Genomic DNA, 18,236 nt, shown 5'->3' with positions numbered 1-18,236 from the left:
TGCATTTCTCTTTGCAGGGTCAAACTAAGCACTCACTAATAGTGATAAAAAATAAACACCTTTACTTCAATTCCTGAAAATGTTGGTTAATGGAGAGAATTTTGAAGATCTACTTAAATATTTGTCCCATCAACCTACATAGGTGAGTCTTCAGATACACCCAGGAGAGCTCTAGCCACAAGCCTCGGTTAAGAACAGAGCATATGCTCTTGGCTTCAGCCCATGAATACCGGGGTCTAGCAGAGGAAGATAATGTAGCCTCCTCTCCTGTCCTTCCACTCCACTCAGGCTTCTACACTGAGCAGCAACCATATCCTGGGTTTCAAATGCTACTTCTGCTTTTGAAATCCAGCTGTTCCAATGGGTTGACCCTACTGAGGCAAGATATCAACTCAGAGTGACTGATCACTGAGGGTGGCACATGACAGTAGTAATGAAAATATCTTCTGACTGAAGCCAAGACCACATATTTTACCTGTGCAAGAAAAAAAAACTGGCACATTGAACTCTAACCAGAGATGGGTGATATCTTTGCCTTTTTCCAGAAACAGATAAAATTTCATTTCTGTGGGAAGGGTCAAAGAATGCTAAACAATTAATTGCTTAGCAGTTCTGCTCAGTCCAAATGAGAGCTGTTGGGTAAAGGTCTAAATGCCTGCCTGCATTCTCTTCTACCTTGAGTGTTAGGAGCCCATTTCTAGAACAGAAGTGAACACACGAGGAGAACCCATATTGTCAGCCTTGATTAGACCAAGCAAGAAGGCAGTAGTTTATATCTTTTAATATAAGACGAACTTCTGACTTTTCCAACCTATTAACTAGGTTATATTCACTGTGGCTGAAATGAATTGGCAGCCTGAGACATTCCTTTACCTTCAGACTTCTCTCCGCCAATCATTTCAGTTTCATTGCAGTCCTGGTACCATATTTCCCCTGCAAATTGTGAAAGTAATTAGTGACAAAATAGCAGCCTACTCTTTTCGGTGGCCAAACTGTCAGCATTAGCAGACTTGGGTAAGCTAGTGGTACCATATCATGTACTGGAAACCTGTTCCTCGTTATTACCCACCAGACTCAAGAGATGCCATCTCCTAGAAGAGCGTGGCATTTATGGTGGTTGTCTCTTGAACGGAACAGTAATTTATGTGGATATTGTTAAAGTGTTTAAAGACTTTTGAAAATTCAGTTTACATTTTACAGTTGCTTTATTTTTATTAAAAAAGTTGTATATAAATACTACCCTCGAGTTCACTGTTGTTAAAGTAAACCTAAGCCTTGTAGACCAGTGAGTCACCTGGTATGTATAGAAGCTGTGGTATATATAGTACATTTCTCTATTGTGTAAATGTTCACGAATATAACTGTTCCTGTGTTTTTATAAGTTGGGGATAATTTGTTGTTTTACAACAACAAACTTTATTGCATTCAAATGGTTTTTATGGCATAGAAGTCATGCAAAATAGTGAAGGATTTAAAATATGTATATGATATATGTAAATGTACAAACTTCAGAAAGAAATAAATCCAACCAATTTCAGTCATTTGGGGGACTGTTTTTATTTGCTTATTTTAAGCAATTTTTTATTATTTAAGCAACTAGAATAATAACATTTAAAAATCAGAACAAGTAACACAACCCTCTATATTCGTTTACTGGGGCTATCAAAGTACCTCAGACTAACTGGCTCAAAGCAACAGAAATTTATTCTCTCGCAGCTCTGGAGGCTGAACGTCCAACATCGAGGTTTCAGCAGAGCTACACTCCCTTTAAAGGCTCTCGGGAAGAGATTTTCCTTGACTCTTTGAGGTTCTGGTGGCTCCTGTAGCGCTTTGACATGTGGCAATATAACTCCAATCTCTGCCTTCATCGTCACAGGGCCCTGTATCTCTGTATTCACACCCCCCTCTCGTTTTCTTACAAAGACCTGATTCCATCTGTAAAGACCCTATTTCTCAAATAAGGTCACATTCACAGGTGCCAAGGCTTAAGACTTGAACATAGTTTTGGGGGGACACAATTCAACCCCCTACACCTGCACTCCATTAAAAAAAAAAAAAAAAAAGGCCCTTCCATGAGAGATTTGGCCCGGATAGTTAATTGAGGTGGTGGTGAGAAGGTCAAATTGTAAATACTAATTCACCTCCATTGATTTTGAAAATGCATGTTTGTGTAAAAATGGATACTGTTTGTTGGGGGAATGGTCTGCCTCTACGTCTCCCATTCAGGCTGCCTAAGTAAAGGCCTGGGTCCCAGAACATTCTCCGATAAAGAGGCTGGGAATTGGGTCACCTTCCCCCAGTTCCTTCTTATCGGAGAAGCCTTCCCCCTGTTCTGGGAACACAGTAACTTTGTCTCTTGCACGGGCACCATATGGCACCTGGCCAATCCACTTCTGTCTTCCTGGCAGGGAGGGTATGGGGTCTCTTGTACCATGGCACAAGAGGAGAAGTGTACCAGATGGTAAGAGCTGGCCTCGAGGGGTGGCCTGAAGGGGAAACAGGCTTTGCAAGGCCAAACATGGGCATCCTCACGGGGTCCACTAGTTCACTGCAGGCTGCTAAGTCATCGTTATGTCTCTGACATGTAGCCACTATTGTCCACTACCTCTATAAAATCTCTGCCCTCCCACTGTGGGATGCAGAGACCTGTCTTGGCCCTGCAGTCACCCATGACTGCCTCATATGTAAGTCTCCCTAATAAACACCACCCTGGAATTGCCTGACTATTCTCAGTCTCTTGGTGCTGTCCATTTTTAGAGGCAAGTTTCATGTTACTGATCCATGCCTAGACACTATTAAAGACTTGAGAGGCCTATTGGCTTCATCTGCGGCTTTGAGCAGTAGTTGGAGCAAGTGAACTTTTTGAAGGAATTTCAAGAAATTCCATTTACTCTTAACACTTCTCAGGGCAGAGGGGCCATGGAGTTAATTCTTGAACTAAAATGCAAATGCTAACCTCCAAATCATGGCTTTATTGTACCTCGTGTATACATTTGTGTTCTCATAATGAAACCTAATGTTAAAAATAAGATCTGTTGGCCTGGAAAATAAAAAATAAAATCCCATCCAAGTCACTTCTGGATATTGAAGAGAGGATTTATCATGTTTTAGATTTGGGCTTTTTGAAGCCAAGGTCATTAATTGCATCCTCTTAAACATAAATGAAACTGCTGCGTGGAGGAGACTAAATCTACGATGCGTGGATCTCAAAGAAAGAAATGGCTTTGGGGGTTGGCAGGAGGCAAGGAGCTGGGACCTTCAGCACACCTTGGCTTCCACTAACACTCTCTATTTGGAACATGAATTTCAAACGGGAATCCCTCATTGCCCAGTTGCCTGATCTCAGGATCTAGGAGTTTCAAGTATCTTGTCATATTTTCTGTGCTGCACAATTAATAATATTAGAACCAAGGAGGCTACAGAAATTGTTTTTAAAGGACGAACACTCACCAGAGGACACTACAACCCAGGGCAAATTTAGATAAGGGAGCAGCTAGCAACTCTTTAAGTAATGCCTCACCTCTTGATGGATTCTGTTCCAGACCACTATGAGGCTTTACCAATGAGACTGCTGAATTACTGCCAGCTTGGAATGAAAAATTGTAAGCAACAGGAAGTATTGGAGACAGGCATATATCATTCTAACATTAGAGAAGAGTGTGAGTTGTGTATGCTGTAGACCAGTGAACTTGATGTTAATTCTGGGCATATTTGTAGAGTGAGTAGGAAGGGAAGCAGCAATAAGTAGAAACCAGCATGGGTACCAGAAAACCAAACCAAACCCAGTGCTGTCGAGTCGATTCCGACTCATAGCGACCCTGTAAGACAGGGTAGAACTGCCCCATAGAGTTTCCAAGGAGCGCCTGGTGGATTTGAACTGCCAACCTTTTGGTTAGCAGCCATAGCACTTAACCACTACACCACAAGGGTTTCCTCCAGCATGGGTAGGTAAGAACAAACCATTTCAGACTACTTTCATTTCCTATTTTATAAGACTAACTAACTGGTAGATTAGGAAAATGCAGCAGACAATATCTGGGCCGTAACAAGGAATTTAAATGTTCTTTAATTTTTTTTAATTATATGTGTCTGGGCAAAATGGAGAAACATGATCTGTCTGGATGGTAGTACAGCTGGTGGAGGCGTAACCACTTGAATGGTGCTAATTAATGGATAGATATCAACCTGGAAAAGCACTTCTAGTGTCCTGCTGCAGAGTGTGCCTTTTGGCCCCATCTGTTCAACATTCCAATTAATAACTTGGCTGAAGCTACAGAAGGTGAGTTTATGAAAAACAGGTATGTCATGAAGCTGGGAGAGAATGATTATGCTAAATGACAGAATGAGGATTCAAACCAATCTCATCAAGAGGAGAAAGGCGGCATATTAACAATGTGAAATGTAAGAGGGTTACTCAAATCTTAGACTTAAGCTCAAAAGAAAAAAAAAAGATCTTACAAGCTCAGGATAGGACCTTGTGGGGAAAGATTAGCCCAAAGGACTAATGGACCACATCTACCACGGCCTCCACCATACTGAGTCCAGTACAACTAGATGGTTCCCGGCTACCACCACTGACTGCTCTGACAGGGATCACAATAGAGGGTCCTGGACAGAGCTGGAGAAAAATGTAGAACAATATTCTAACTTAAAAAGAGAGACCAGACTTGCTGGCCTGACAGAGACTGGAGAAACCCCGGGAGTATGGGCCCTGGACACCCTTTCCGTTCAGGAATGAGGCCACTCCTGAAGTTCACCCTTCAGCCAAAGATTGAACAGGCCCATGGAACAAAAAGACTAAAGGGGCGCACCAGCCCTGGGGCAGGGACTGGAAAGTAGGAGGGAACAGGAGAGCTGATAATAGGGAAGCCAGGGTCAAGAAGGGAGAGTGCTGACATGTCATGGGGTTGTTAAATAATGTCATACAACAATGTGTGTACAAGAAAGAAAAAGAATACAAACTGGAAGGATTTCTGCTCAGCAAAAAAAAAAAAAAAGATAGGACCTTGTGTTGCATAGGATAATAAGGATGTAGGAAAAAAGGTCTCCAACTTTAATCTGCAGCAAACTCAATGAAGTTAATGGGGTGATGCAGCCATCAAAAATTTGGGGGCCACCTCAAGCTATGTTAATGTAAGTATAGTTGCTAAAACCAGGAAGGGTGCACCTCATTGCTCTGTATACTGCCGAGACTGCCCTGAAGACACTGCCCTGAGAATTGGGATGGAGGCAAACCAATAGCAGTAGCCAGGATGCAAAAACACGTAAACAAAGAAGTGAGAGGACTATGGGGAATGCATGCACTGGGGGAAGTTTAGCCCCTGACAGGACTAGGAAAGACTGGTTCTAAACATTTAAATGCTCCTCTGTCCCATAGAGATCTAAAGAGTTTAGCTAGGATTGGTTATTGGAAGCTATACGAAGACCACAGCTCAATAGAAGGGTGAGAGTTCTCCAAATTTCAAAGCTGCCCACAATGGCAACATCCTTGCCAGTGGAAGTGTAAGTGCGAGGGGGAGAACTTGCACTCCGGAAGAGGAAGAGGCAGGGGGTGGTGACATTCCTCAATAAGATGGTCCCTACATAATTAAACTTTAAACCAAGGAAATGATCTTTACAGGGGTCTTTGATTTGATAAAGTCCTTAACTTGATAAAGTCCCTAACTTAATAAGATCCCTAACTTGGTAATTAAACCTTAAGCCAAGGAAATAGCCTTCAAAGGAGGGTCTTGTCCAGGCTTTTAAATGTTAACAGAGACAGATAAAGATTCTTTCTCCACCTGAGTAGCCTGCTTGACGCTTCCTAGTCCAGTGTACTTTTACTACTCACCCTCTGCTTGCTAATAAAACTCTGCTCGCTTGGCACTATTTGTTTCAGTGTTTGAATTCTTTCCTACACCAAAGACAAGAACCGAGGCCATTCGCCGGTAACATATTCTGGTGCCGTGACTCAGATAACAAGCTTCCTCCTCCTTTGTCTGGAAAGTGGTGAGCCCAGCTCAGAGCGGGCTCTCTTTATTTCCACTCCAGCTCCGAGGTATCCCTACCTGTGTGTGTGTGTGTGTCTGTGTGTGTCTGTGTGTGTCTGTGTGTGTCTGTGTGTGTGTCTGTGTGTGTGTCTGTGCGTGTGTGCGTCTGTGTGTGTGTGTCTGTGTGTATTTTGTTTCTTCTTGAGAGAGAGATCTGAGAGGTGCTAGAAAGATTTGTATGTACTTGGTCTGACTATTAACAAGCATACGGTAACAACGAGTGTCTGATTCTTTCAGACTCCGAAGAAAAGAGGCACTTCCTCCCTCCGCTTTGCGGAGGTGTCTGGGTCAATCCCGAGACGTGCAGGGGCCTCATAAGGATATAGTGACCTAGAATAATGAGTATCTGATTCTTTCAGACTCCAGAGAGAAGAGGCACTTCCTCCCCCGGCTTTGCGGAGGTGTCTGGGTCAAACTCCAGACGTGCAGACGCCTCATAGGGACTTCCACCTTCACTTAATTAACAGTCAGGCTCGTCTGGGGAGCACAGATCAGGATTGGTCATCCAGTGCTCTGACCCCCCGACTGTCTCAGTCAGGAGAGAAACCGAGACAAGTAAGAAGCACCAGCCAACCGGAGGGGTCACACCCTCTAGGAGTCCCACTCACAAAGCAGCACATTTTCCACCCAGAACACCTGACACCGCCTCCCCCCCCCCCCGCTAACCTCAGCAATAGTCATGCCAAGTCGGTAAGTCTCTTTAAGGGACCAGTCACCCATTTACCTTTTGCACCTCTCAGCCCCATCCAATTTCTGGCTAACCTACTTACATCTATATCCTCTGTGTAGGCTTTGCAAATGGATCAGTGCTGTATTTGTGACAAGCTAAAAAAAAAAAAAATTTTTTTTTTTTTAAAGGGATAACTGTTCTGGCGAAGGACCTCTCTCCCTTTCCTGTTTATACCACCATTGTGAAGCTAAACACAGGCAGCCTTTCCTTGATCAGCTCCTCGTGCTTTCATCCTGCAAAAGAATGAATAGGGACACTCTGGTCTGCCTCACTGAATCAAGAATCTTAAGGTTATTCATTAGAGTAACTAAAGTTATATGTTACCCCCCTTACAAAGAATTTGAATGTCCGAGAGTATACAAAGAAGTGGGCTACAGGAGTCTACTTTATGACAGCCCTCCGCACCCTTATTCCCTCCTTCAGTGTACAGGAACAATTCATAAAGTACAGAGAGGGGCAGACATGAGGAACAGGTTTGCTGGTTCCGCAGAGAAAAGGAAGGGAGGGGCCCAGAAAATAATAAGATTACCCCTCTCTTGGGTATGGATAGAAGAGGGGCTCCCACAAATGCTAAATCATCTCCTATGCCCAATTCCAAGGGACCCCCAAGATTATGCGGTGTGTCAGGGGGCGAGGCAATCAAGGTGTCAGCTCCAATGGATAGTAAAGTTTGCCAATAAAATGAAGGCTTCCCAGACAGAGGCACAAAGGACCTCCATCCTAAAATGGCCAGTGGGGTATGCGATAATTAGTTTCTTGGCAGAACAAGGACATCAACAAATATACAGGTTCATGTCCCACCAAGACTGCAGACATAGACAAGAACAAGGACCCCTGAGACAGAGGCAATAGGAAGTTTCTAGGCAAGAAACTTCAGGTGCGGGGCACTAGTTAATTCTGGAAGCCCAGGCCTGAGAAGGGATGCCTTCTCCGGGCAGGGATTTAACATAGGGGGCACAGGAGACGTCCTACCCGCTATGACTCACTCTGTTCCTTTCCAGGTGGGAAACCAAAACTCAGTACCACCAGCCTTACCTCTGGGATGTATCCTCAAAAAATGGGACAGGTTTGACCCTCAAACCCTGAAGAGAAAGAGATTAGTCTTCTGTTGTAACACCACGTGGCCTCAATATAAATTGGGAATGGACAGATTTGGCCACAACAGGGAAGTTTGAATTATCACACAGTCCTTCAGCTAGATCTGTTTTGCCAGACACAAGGCAAATGGACAGAGGTCCCTTATGTCCAGGTTTTTATGGCCTTAAGGGAAAATCCGGAATTGTGTAAAAAGTGTAAGGTAGACCCCACAGTTCTCGCCATCGATACAAACCAAAAAATAGACACCTTAGACCCAAACCCTACCAACCCTACAACCCCATCCTTAAATACTAAAGAAATGTCTGTCCCTCCTACTCCTCCCTACTCCAACTCCTGGCCCACACCACCTTCACCATCTTACCTGTGCCCCCTTCAAGAGGTGGCTGGCCCTAATGGTCCTGTCAGGGTACAGGTTCCCTTTTCAATGCAGGATTTAGGAAAACTAAAAACAGAGCTAGGAGGTTTCTCTGATGACCCTAACAATTATATGGAAAAATTTAAGAAGTCAACACTCGCCTTTGATTTGGGTTGGAAAGACAGAATGATAATCTGCAACCAAACACTCACCCAGGGAGAAAGATTAAACCTCACCGAGGCAGCCAGACGATTTGCAGATGGGCTATATATACAAAACCAACAGCCCTACCCCACGGGCACTGCCACAGTCCCAGGCATAGACCTGGGATGGGATTATAATACCCAAAGAAGGAGACAGGCAAGAGACCACATGTTAGTGTGCCTGGTTGAGGGAATGAAAGCTCGTGGGATAAAACCTACCAATTTTAATAAACTGGCCACCATAGACCAAGGGCCCAAGAAAACCCCGTGGCCTTCCTAGAAAGACTAAAAGAAGTCCTCTTAAAATATACTAGTTTAGACCCAGAATCACCAGAAGGAGAACTAGTCTTAAAAGATGGGTTTCTAACTCAAACTGCTCCAGACGTTAGGCGTAAACTTCAAAAACAAGTGCTAGGACCTCAAACTCCCTTAAATGAGCTGTTAAAGTTCTCTTCCTCAGTCTTCTATAATAGAGACCAGTAAGAAGAAGAAAGGCTCTGAGAAAAGGAGAAAAGGGATGAGAAGAGACAAGCCCATCTCCTAGCCACCCTACAGGGTAGGAGCCACTTGCTGCAGGCAGGAAGACTCAAGGATACTCCAGCCGGTGCATGTCACAAATGTGGTCAACTTGGCCACTGGAAAAGGGATTGCCCCCGGAACAAACTGCCCCAGAAGCCCTGTCCCAGTTGCCAACAGCACAGCCATTGGAGGTGAGACGGCTCTGAGGGTCAAAGGACTCCCAGGCCCGATCCCTCAATGGAAATGGCCTTAAGCTGAGGGGACCCTGGGCTCCAAAAGGCTCCCGGCAAGAACACTGAGAGCATCAACATCAGTGCAGAGGAGCCAAGGGTCACCCTAGATGTAGCGGAAAGGTCAGTAACTTTTGGACACGGGAGCCACCTGTTCCGTACTAACTTCCTATTGAGGACCCCTTTCTTCTAACAAAAGCACGGTTCAGGGAGTAGAAGGGAAACCCCACAGTAAAATATTTTACTCCATCATTACACTGTCTGTGGAGTGCAACAAGCTTCTCACACCAATTTTTAATCCTCCCAGAATGTCCTGTCCCACTTCTAAGGAGGGACATATTAAGTAAGGTAAAAACTCAAGTGATCTTCTCAACAGAAGATCTAACTCTTAACCAAAAAATGACCTTACAAACTGACCAAAATGGAACTTACATAGATGTAGATGAACAACAAGAGTTAAACCCCCAGGAATGGGCTACTGAGATACCAGGACGGGCACATAATGCCACCCCGGTAATGGTAAGGTTAAAAGACCCCAACAAATTTCCAAGAAAAAAACAATACCCCATTAACTTAGAAGCTAGACAGCGATTGCAAAACATAATTATTACCTTTTTAAAACACGGAATATTAATTCCCTGCAACTTCCCCTGCAATACCCCAATTCTCCCTGTTAAAAAGAAAGATGGGAAATATAGGCTAGTTCAAGACCTTAGGATCATTAATGAGGCTGTAATTCCTCTCCACCCTGTGGTCCCTAACCCTTACACCATCTTGGGAGAAATGCCACCTAACACCCAACAGTTTTCTGTTTTAGACTTGAAGGATGCATTTTTTTTTGCATCCCTTTTTTTTTTAGACCTAGTTTGTCAGTTTCTTTTTGCCTTCGAATGGTATGACCCTGCTGGTCACAAACAACAGTTTGCATAGATAGCTTTACCCCAAGGGTTCAGGGACAGCCCCCACCTTTTTGGCCAAACTTTGGCACAGGACTTAGAAGACCTGATACTTGAAGGGAGCGGGCAAGTTGTTCAATATGTTGATGACCTGTTCATCTGCTCCCCCACAGAACAATTGGGATGCCAACATGTTATTCAAACTCTAAATCACCTGGCTGAAAAGGGGTACAAAGTCTCAAAGGAAAAAGCCCAACTTCTACAACAAGAAGTAGAATATCTAGGACTAAGGCTGGCCCCAGGAGAAAAATGATTATCTCTTCAATGAATTTTAGCCATAGCAACAGCCCTGAGCCCACCACGACAAAACAACTCAGATCATTCTTAGGTTTAATAGGCTTTTGCAGGCTATGGATTCTTGGATATGGTGAAAAAGCCAGGCCACTATATAATGCCCTCAAAATAAACAACCAACAGGGAACTAATGAGTTAATGTGGACTGAAGAGCAGAAACATGCCTTCACAAACCTTAAAAAGGCCCTCCTACAAGCTCCTGCCTTGGGATTACCCAACCCAGAAAAACCCTTCCAACTATGTGTAACAGAGAGAAAAGGAGCAACCCTAGGAATCCTCACTCAAACCTTAGGGCCCAATAAGAGACCAGTAGGTTATCTATCTAAAGAACTTGATACAGTGGCTCAGGGGTGGCCTCACTGTCTCCGAGTGATGGCAGCCACCGCAGCTCTTGTAGAAAAGAGGCTCTAAAATTAACTCTAGGGCAGAAAATTGATTTATATACTCCACACCAAATCAGCCCCTTGTTAAACAACAAGGGCCCTCAATGGCTAACAAATACCAAAATCCTAAGATACCAAGTAGTTTTAATAGAAAATCCACAAGTCACAGTAAAAGAATGCTCCACTCTAAACCCCACTTCCCTGTTACCTACCCCCAATCCTAAGGACCCAAACCTTCACAACTGCTGTGAAGTCAATAGTCAGATCTATGCCAGTCGACAAGATCTTACTGACCAACTTCTCATAAACCCTGGTGAGGAATGGTTTACTGATGGCAGCAGTTTTGTCAAAGAAGGGAAACGACATGCAGGGTATGTGATCGTATCTCCACACCAGGTAATAGAGGCTAAATCTTTACCCACAGTAACCTCAGCACAGTTGGCAGAACTAATTGCATTGACCTGGGCCCTTGAGCTGGGAAAGAAAAAGAAGGTAAACATTTTTACGGATTCTAAATATGCCTTCCTTATACTTCATGCCCTTGCAGCCTTATGGAAAGAAAGAGGGTATCTAAACACTAAGAATAGTCCCATAAAATTTGGGCCCCATATTTTACGGCTCCTGGAAGCAGTCCACCTGCCTCTACAAGTAGCCATAATACATTGCAAAGGACACAAAAAGGAGATAATAAAACAGCCCTAGGTAACCAACTAGCTGATCAGGCAGCAAAGACAGCTGCAGTATCTAAAAAAAAATAAGGACCCATTAATTGGTGCCCTACTTCCTTCAGCCAACTTAAAATGCCTTACACCACAGTACAGCAAAGAAGAAAACCAGTGGACCAAGAAAAACGGGTATTCCCAAGATAAAGATGGGTGGTATTATAGAGAAGGAGTCATTCATCTGCCCCAAAATATTCAATGGAAAGTCCTAAAAGGTCTGCAGGATTCATGCCACCTTGGCTGAGATGAAACAACTCAGCTTTGCTCCCTCCTGTTTTCAGGTAAAGGGCTTCAGAAAACTATTAAACAAATTATCCAAGGGTGCCCCCTTTGTACAATAAACACCCCTCAAGGTGCCCACCCACCACCTGTGCTAGTAAAACCTGTCCAAAGAACTGGGTCATATCCAGGAGAAGATTGGCATTTAGATTTCACCCAGGTACCAAAATGCATAGGCTACAAATATTTATTAGTCTTCATAGACACCTTCACAGGATGGATAGAGACATTTCCCACAAAAACAGAATGAGCCCAAGAAGTTGTAAATAAACTACTAAAAGAAATCATCCCCAGGTATGGACTTCCTAGGTCTCTACAGAGTGATAATGGCCCAGCATTCATTTCAACCATAAGTCAAAGAGTAGGTACAGCACTTGGAATCAAGTGGAACTTAACACTTGGCCTGGAGGCCTCAATCCTCAGGAAAGGTAGAAAAAGCAAATCAGACACTAAAAAGAATTTTAGCCAAGGGACCGTTTACTGTTATGCTTTATACCCCCACAGCTGTAAAGGTGACCGGAATTTCTAGCTGGATACATTATTCCAGGGTGAAACTCTACCACACTAAAGACACATTTGAAGAAACCCCGAACCAACATCAAGAGTGGTTGAGTGAACCCATAGAAGACTTGAAGTATCTGTTCAAAAGAAAACAAGACAATAACAACAGATAAGTCAAAATGCATTGTGTCCTTTTCTGTGCCATAACACTTTCACTTGTCCAACTAACACAGCCCAAGCCTATCTCCCCCTTTATTAAACCATTGCAGGGAGTCATAAAGGCACTTACACATACCAAATACAAATGGATTTGTCTACAGACTTGGGGGCCGTCTGCAGAAGGCTGGCCCGCCTCTTGGCGGGTCTAGGCTCAAATGTCAGGTTTCTTCACTATACCCTCTCTACCGGAGCACAGGGGGTATTCAAAAGTCACAATAACCAAACTGTACACCCTATCAGGGGGGCTGTGTACCGAGGAGTACAAATAAGATGGGGGCAAAGCCCGTTGTGCATCTACTCACCGGGCCCCCAAAGATACTCTTATCAGGTAGGGTCTCTAAGCTGCTCCTGCTGCAGTGTAATTGTCAGAAACCTAACTACATCTCTCCCTGATCCTCCACCCTCATCTAGCTGGATAACCTTCCCTTCCAAAAATTCCTCAGACACACAGTTAGACTACACTGGAGGGTTTTGCCAGGGGAGACCACTGGGTTGCAACCATTTGGCCCTTCTGGCCACTTCCACATGGATATCCGATAACAATAGAAATAATTGCACCTTGGTACATGAAACTGCCAAAGAAAAGGTTTTCATAGAATCTACCCACAGAATGATTTTCTGGGAAAACCTAGAAAACAATGCCAGCCATAACATTACCCCCTGCGTTAGTCCACTAACAGCGGCTGCCCTAGCTGCCACGTACAATTGGAAATATACCTCCACCTTCAAAAAACCAACTCCATACAATTACATTTCATCAGGTGTATACCATGTCTCAGGTTATCTTCCAGTATCTTCAGGCTTATATTATGTGTGTGGAACTGCAGCTTATATATACCTACCCACAAATTTGATGGGATTATGCCCAGTAGGATATGTCTTCCCTCCTGTGTCTTTAGCTGAAGCAGGAGCTCCTATCCCTTTACCTTTAAGCACCACTCATGAGGTGACAAAAAGAGCAGGGCCCCTAATTCCCATATTCATAAGACTTAGCAGTCTTATAGGAACAGCTGGCCTCGCAGCCAGAACCACCAGGGCACTTGGAACTGCTCAGGTTTATGGAAACCTTACACTTGAACTTGAACTAGCCCAGCTCAATACCCAGGTAGCAGCCTCTGTAGCTACTCTACAAACCCAAATAAATTCTTTGGCAGCTATAGTACTTCAAAATCGAAGAGGGTTAGACACGTTGGTGGCTAGCCATGGGGGTATATGTGCCATGCTAGGTGAACAATGCTGTTTTTGGGTGAACCAAACTGGCCAAGTCCAAGAACATAAGGCCAGACAACTCCAAACACAAGCTGAACAAGGATGGAACTCTTGGTCATCCGTCTGGTCATGAGGGTCTTGGCTAATACCGTTCCTTGGCCCCTTAATGTCTGTGATTCTTCTTTTACTGTTTGGACCCTGCCTCCTTAAAATACTAACTCGTTTTGTATCCTCCAGATTACAAAAGTTTCAATTACGAATGGCTGTAATCCAGACATCGTCAGACAACACAAACCCTGAAAGCCCTTTGGATCAAGCTGCCCAGTGCTTCCATCCTCGGCTCCTGGAGTCAAGCAAACCCCCCATTAGGGAACAAGTGCCTCTCCTAGGGCTGGCTCTACGCCCCAATGACAGCAAGAAGTAGCTACAGAAGAAAGACCACCCCTCTTCAACAACCCCAAAGATTTGGGAGAATGGTACTTGAGGGGGGACAGATATAAGGGGGAGGGGGAGAGCTTGCACTCAGGAAGAGGAAGAGGCAGGGGGTGGTGACATTCCTCAATAAGATGATCCCTATATAGTTAGACTTTAAGCCAAGGAAATGATCTTGACAGGGGTCTTTGATTTGATAAGGTCCTCAACTTGATAAAGTCCCTAACTTGGTAAGATCCCTAACTTGGTAATTAAACCTTAAGCCAAGGAAATAGTCTTCATAGGAGGGTCTTGTCCTGGCTTTTAAATGTTAACAGAGACAGATAAAGAGACAAAAAGGGTATAAAACCCTAAAAAAACAACCATCGGGGCACTCAGATTCTTTCTCTACCTGAGTAGCCTGCTTGACGCTTCCTAGTCAGGTGTACTTTTACTACTAACCTTCTGCTTCCTAATAAACCGCTGCTCCCTTGGCACTATTTGTCTAAGTGTGAATTCTTTCCTACACCAAAGACAAGAACCGAGGCCATTTCTCCGGTAACAGAAGCACTCAGAGGCACCCTGGGCACCACGAGCTGGGAGTTCTGTGAAGCAAATGAGGCATCAGGTGGGCCGTTAGATGTGTCACAATGATGGTAACTCGCCCATAGACTCATAGACTCACCCATAGACTCATAGCAACTCTATAGGACAAAGTAGAACTGCCCTATACAGTTTCCAAGGCTGTAAATCTTTACAGGAGCAGACTGCCACATCTTTCTCCCACAGAGAGGCTGGTGGGTTTGAACTGCTGATCTTTTGGTTAGCAGCCCAGTGCTTAACCACTGCACCACCAGGGCTCCTTATAATGATGATAAATGATATTATTATTAAAAATACTTTTTGAGCACTTATGTGCCAGGCACTTTGCTAAGACATTTTAATCTTTTTCTTTCTTTTTTTCAGGGCCCAGTGGGGTCTGTGGAGAGAAGCCTGCAAATGTTGCAAATTCCACTTTTATTTGCAGCCCCCAGGAGTTCTTTATTCTCTCAGTAGCCTACACACAGCCTTCACCAATTCATTAAATTCTGATTTAACGAATTCAAATTTGCTATATTTAAACATTGGACAGTGTTATCCAAATGCTCCGAACCAGTGTCCTGCAGCATCTACCATGGTAGTGAGCACTCCTGCCTGGCCCACCTTGAAGGCATTTGTCTTTTCTTAGATTTTCAGGTTAGGTGGTTGCCATGCAACCTCAGCTCTCTGATGGATTCAAGAAAAACTGCGAATCTGCAGATTGTCTGGCTTTTCTTATTGTGATGATGGGAGCAATGCTTTTTCCAAATTCCTACATCCCAAGCAGAAGCCAAAAGTCTAAAAGCTTGTTGATTTTTACATGATAATTTTATATTCTAAATTTCATATCTTGCTACTTGACTGAATTATATAATTCTTATCACTAATTCTCTTGGTTTTTTTTTTTTTTTTTAGTATACTAGCATATGACCCACAAACTTACTTCTCCAATTACATTCTTCAAATTGGTTTTCTTTTGCCTTATTTCATTGATTAATACCTAGCACTGAAGATTATTAAAAAAAGAAAGGAAAAAAAAAAAAAGGATGCCCAGTTAAGTTTGAGTTTCAGATAAAACAACAAATAGTTTTTCAGTATGTCCCAGGCAATATTTGGGAAATGCAGATTTAACTGGGGGGCTTTTTTTTTTTTTAATAATTTTTATTGTGCTTTAAGTAAAAGTTCACAAATCAAGTCAGTCTCTCACATGAAAACTTATATACACCTTGCTACACACTCCCAATTACTCTCCCCCTAATGAGACAGCCCACTCTCTCCCTCCACTCTCTCTTTTCGTGTCCATTTTGCCAGCTTCTAACCCCCCTACCCTCTCATCTCCCCTCCAGGAAGGAGATGGCCAACACAGTCTCAAGTGTCCACCTGCTCCAAGAAGCTCACTCCTCACCAGCATCCCTCTCCAACCTATTGTCCACTCCAGTCCATGTCTGAAGAGTTGGCTTCGGGAATGGTTCCTGTCCTGGGCCAACAGAAGGTCTGGAGTGGGGGGCTTATATTTTATCTGGCAACCTACTAATACCTTCAATAAAATATTACATACCAGTGGAATAGTGGCCATCTTTGCCTTTTTCTTGACTTGGATGCAATGCCTTCAGTGTTTCCACGTTAACTTAGATACTGGCTTTAAGACAGATATGTATACTTTTTGTCATATTAAAAATGTACCTGCAATTCCTATTTTATGAGGAATTAATTTTATTGAGTGTTTTTTTAATCAATAAAGAGCTATTAAATTCTGTAAAAGCCTGCATTATACATCTACGAAGATAATCATATTATTTTTCTCCTTAGCTTTATATGGTCTATCATATAGATGAATTCCTAATTTTTAACCCCTTATATATCCCTAGCCTAGGTCAAACCTAGAATAAATAACCTGCTTGGTCTTGATGTACTAATTTGAAATACACTGTGAGATTCTGCTGGCTAATATTTTAAGGATTTTTGCATCAATATTCATGACCAAAACAGGCTTGAATCTTTATTTTGTGTTTATTCATGAGTATTATCCATGCTTCATAAGAGAAATTCAGAAGGTTCTTATTTTTCTATACTTTAGAAAGTTAGAAGTATCTGGACTTTGAAGAAGTCCCTCATGGAACTACTGCATCCAGCTCTTCCTTGTGAAGTAGATCTTGATAGCTTGCTCTATTTCTTACATGAAAATTGGCCTAATTGCTCTTCCGTGTCTGCTGGGGTCAATTTTGATATAGTGTAGTGTGGTAGGAAATTATATATTTCACTGTTGTTTTGAAATGTATTTGTGTAAGCCTGTGTAAAATAAGTTCTTATGCTTCGGTGGTTGTTAGCCCCTTGTCATTTATTATTTTCTGTATTTGTGTTTTTCCTACTTTTCCTTGTTTAGGTTAGCTACTGGTTTGTATAGCCCATTGATGTGTGTTTTTTTTTTTTCCCCCTAAAGGATTTGTATTTTGATATGTTCTTCTGTTTATTAACTTTTGCTTTTATTTTCATTATTTTATTCCTTCTGCTTTCCCTTTATTAATAGATTTTTCTTTTTCTAGTTTTTTGGGATGGGAATTTAATTCCTTTACTTTTATTCTCAGGTATAGTCTTATTAAGGATTTAATATTATCATTTTTCCTTTGATTACCACTTTAATCATGAAATACAGTGTTTTCATTACACAATTTTAAAGAAAAGTTGTAATTAAGATTTTTGCTTCTGTTTTCACCCAAGACTCCTTTATTAGAGATAATTTTTAATTTCCACATTGAAGGGTATTTTTAAAATGTTGTTATTCTTGTCTGATTTGATTGCATTGTGATCAGAGAATGTTGTTCATATTATATCTATTTCACGAGTTACTGAAGCTTTTTTTTATGGGTTTTCCTTTGTAACATAGCATGAACAATTTTTATGAATGATTTGTGTGCTTCTCAGAAGAAGGTATGTTCTATGTTACCAGAGTTTAAAGTCTGATCTATACCCATATATTCTACCATATTGATTGTGGGTTTTGTTTTGTTTTAGATCTTCTAAACCTTTAGGTATTTTCCACTCATTTAACCAATCTTGGACTGAAAATTTTTGTTGTTGTTAGTTGCCATCAAGTAGGATACAACTCATGGAGACCTTACGTATAACAGAATGAAGTGTTGGCCAGTCCTGTGCCATCTCTATTATCTTTGATATGTTTGATATAATATTGTTGAGGCTATTGTGTTCATCCATCTCATCGAGGGTTTTTGTCCTCATTTTTTCTGACCCTCTATTTCACCAAACACTGTGTTCTTTTTTTAGCGACTGGTCTTTCCTGATGTGATGTGTCCAAAGCAAGCATGACAAAGTCTCACCATCCTCGCTTCTAAGGATCCTGGTTATATTTCTTGTAAGACTGATTTGTTCATCCTTTGGGCAGGTCATGGTATATTCAGTGTTTTTCAGCAACACATGCATCAATTCTTCTCTCTCCCTTTTCACTGTCGAATCTCCACATGCATATGAGGTTACTGAAAAGATCGTGAATTGGGTCAGATG

Source organism: Elephas maximus, chromosome 22 (genome assembly GCF_024166365.1).
Source record: "Elephas maximus indicus isolate mEleMax1 chromosome 22, mEleMax1 primary haplotype, whole genome shotgun sequence".
NCBI lineage: Eukaryota > Metazoa > Chordata > Mammalia > Proboscidea > Elephantidae > Elephas > Elephas maximus.
The sequence above is the reverse complement of the archived record's forward strand: the minus strand, read 5'-3'. Positions refer to the sequence as shown.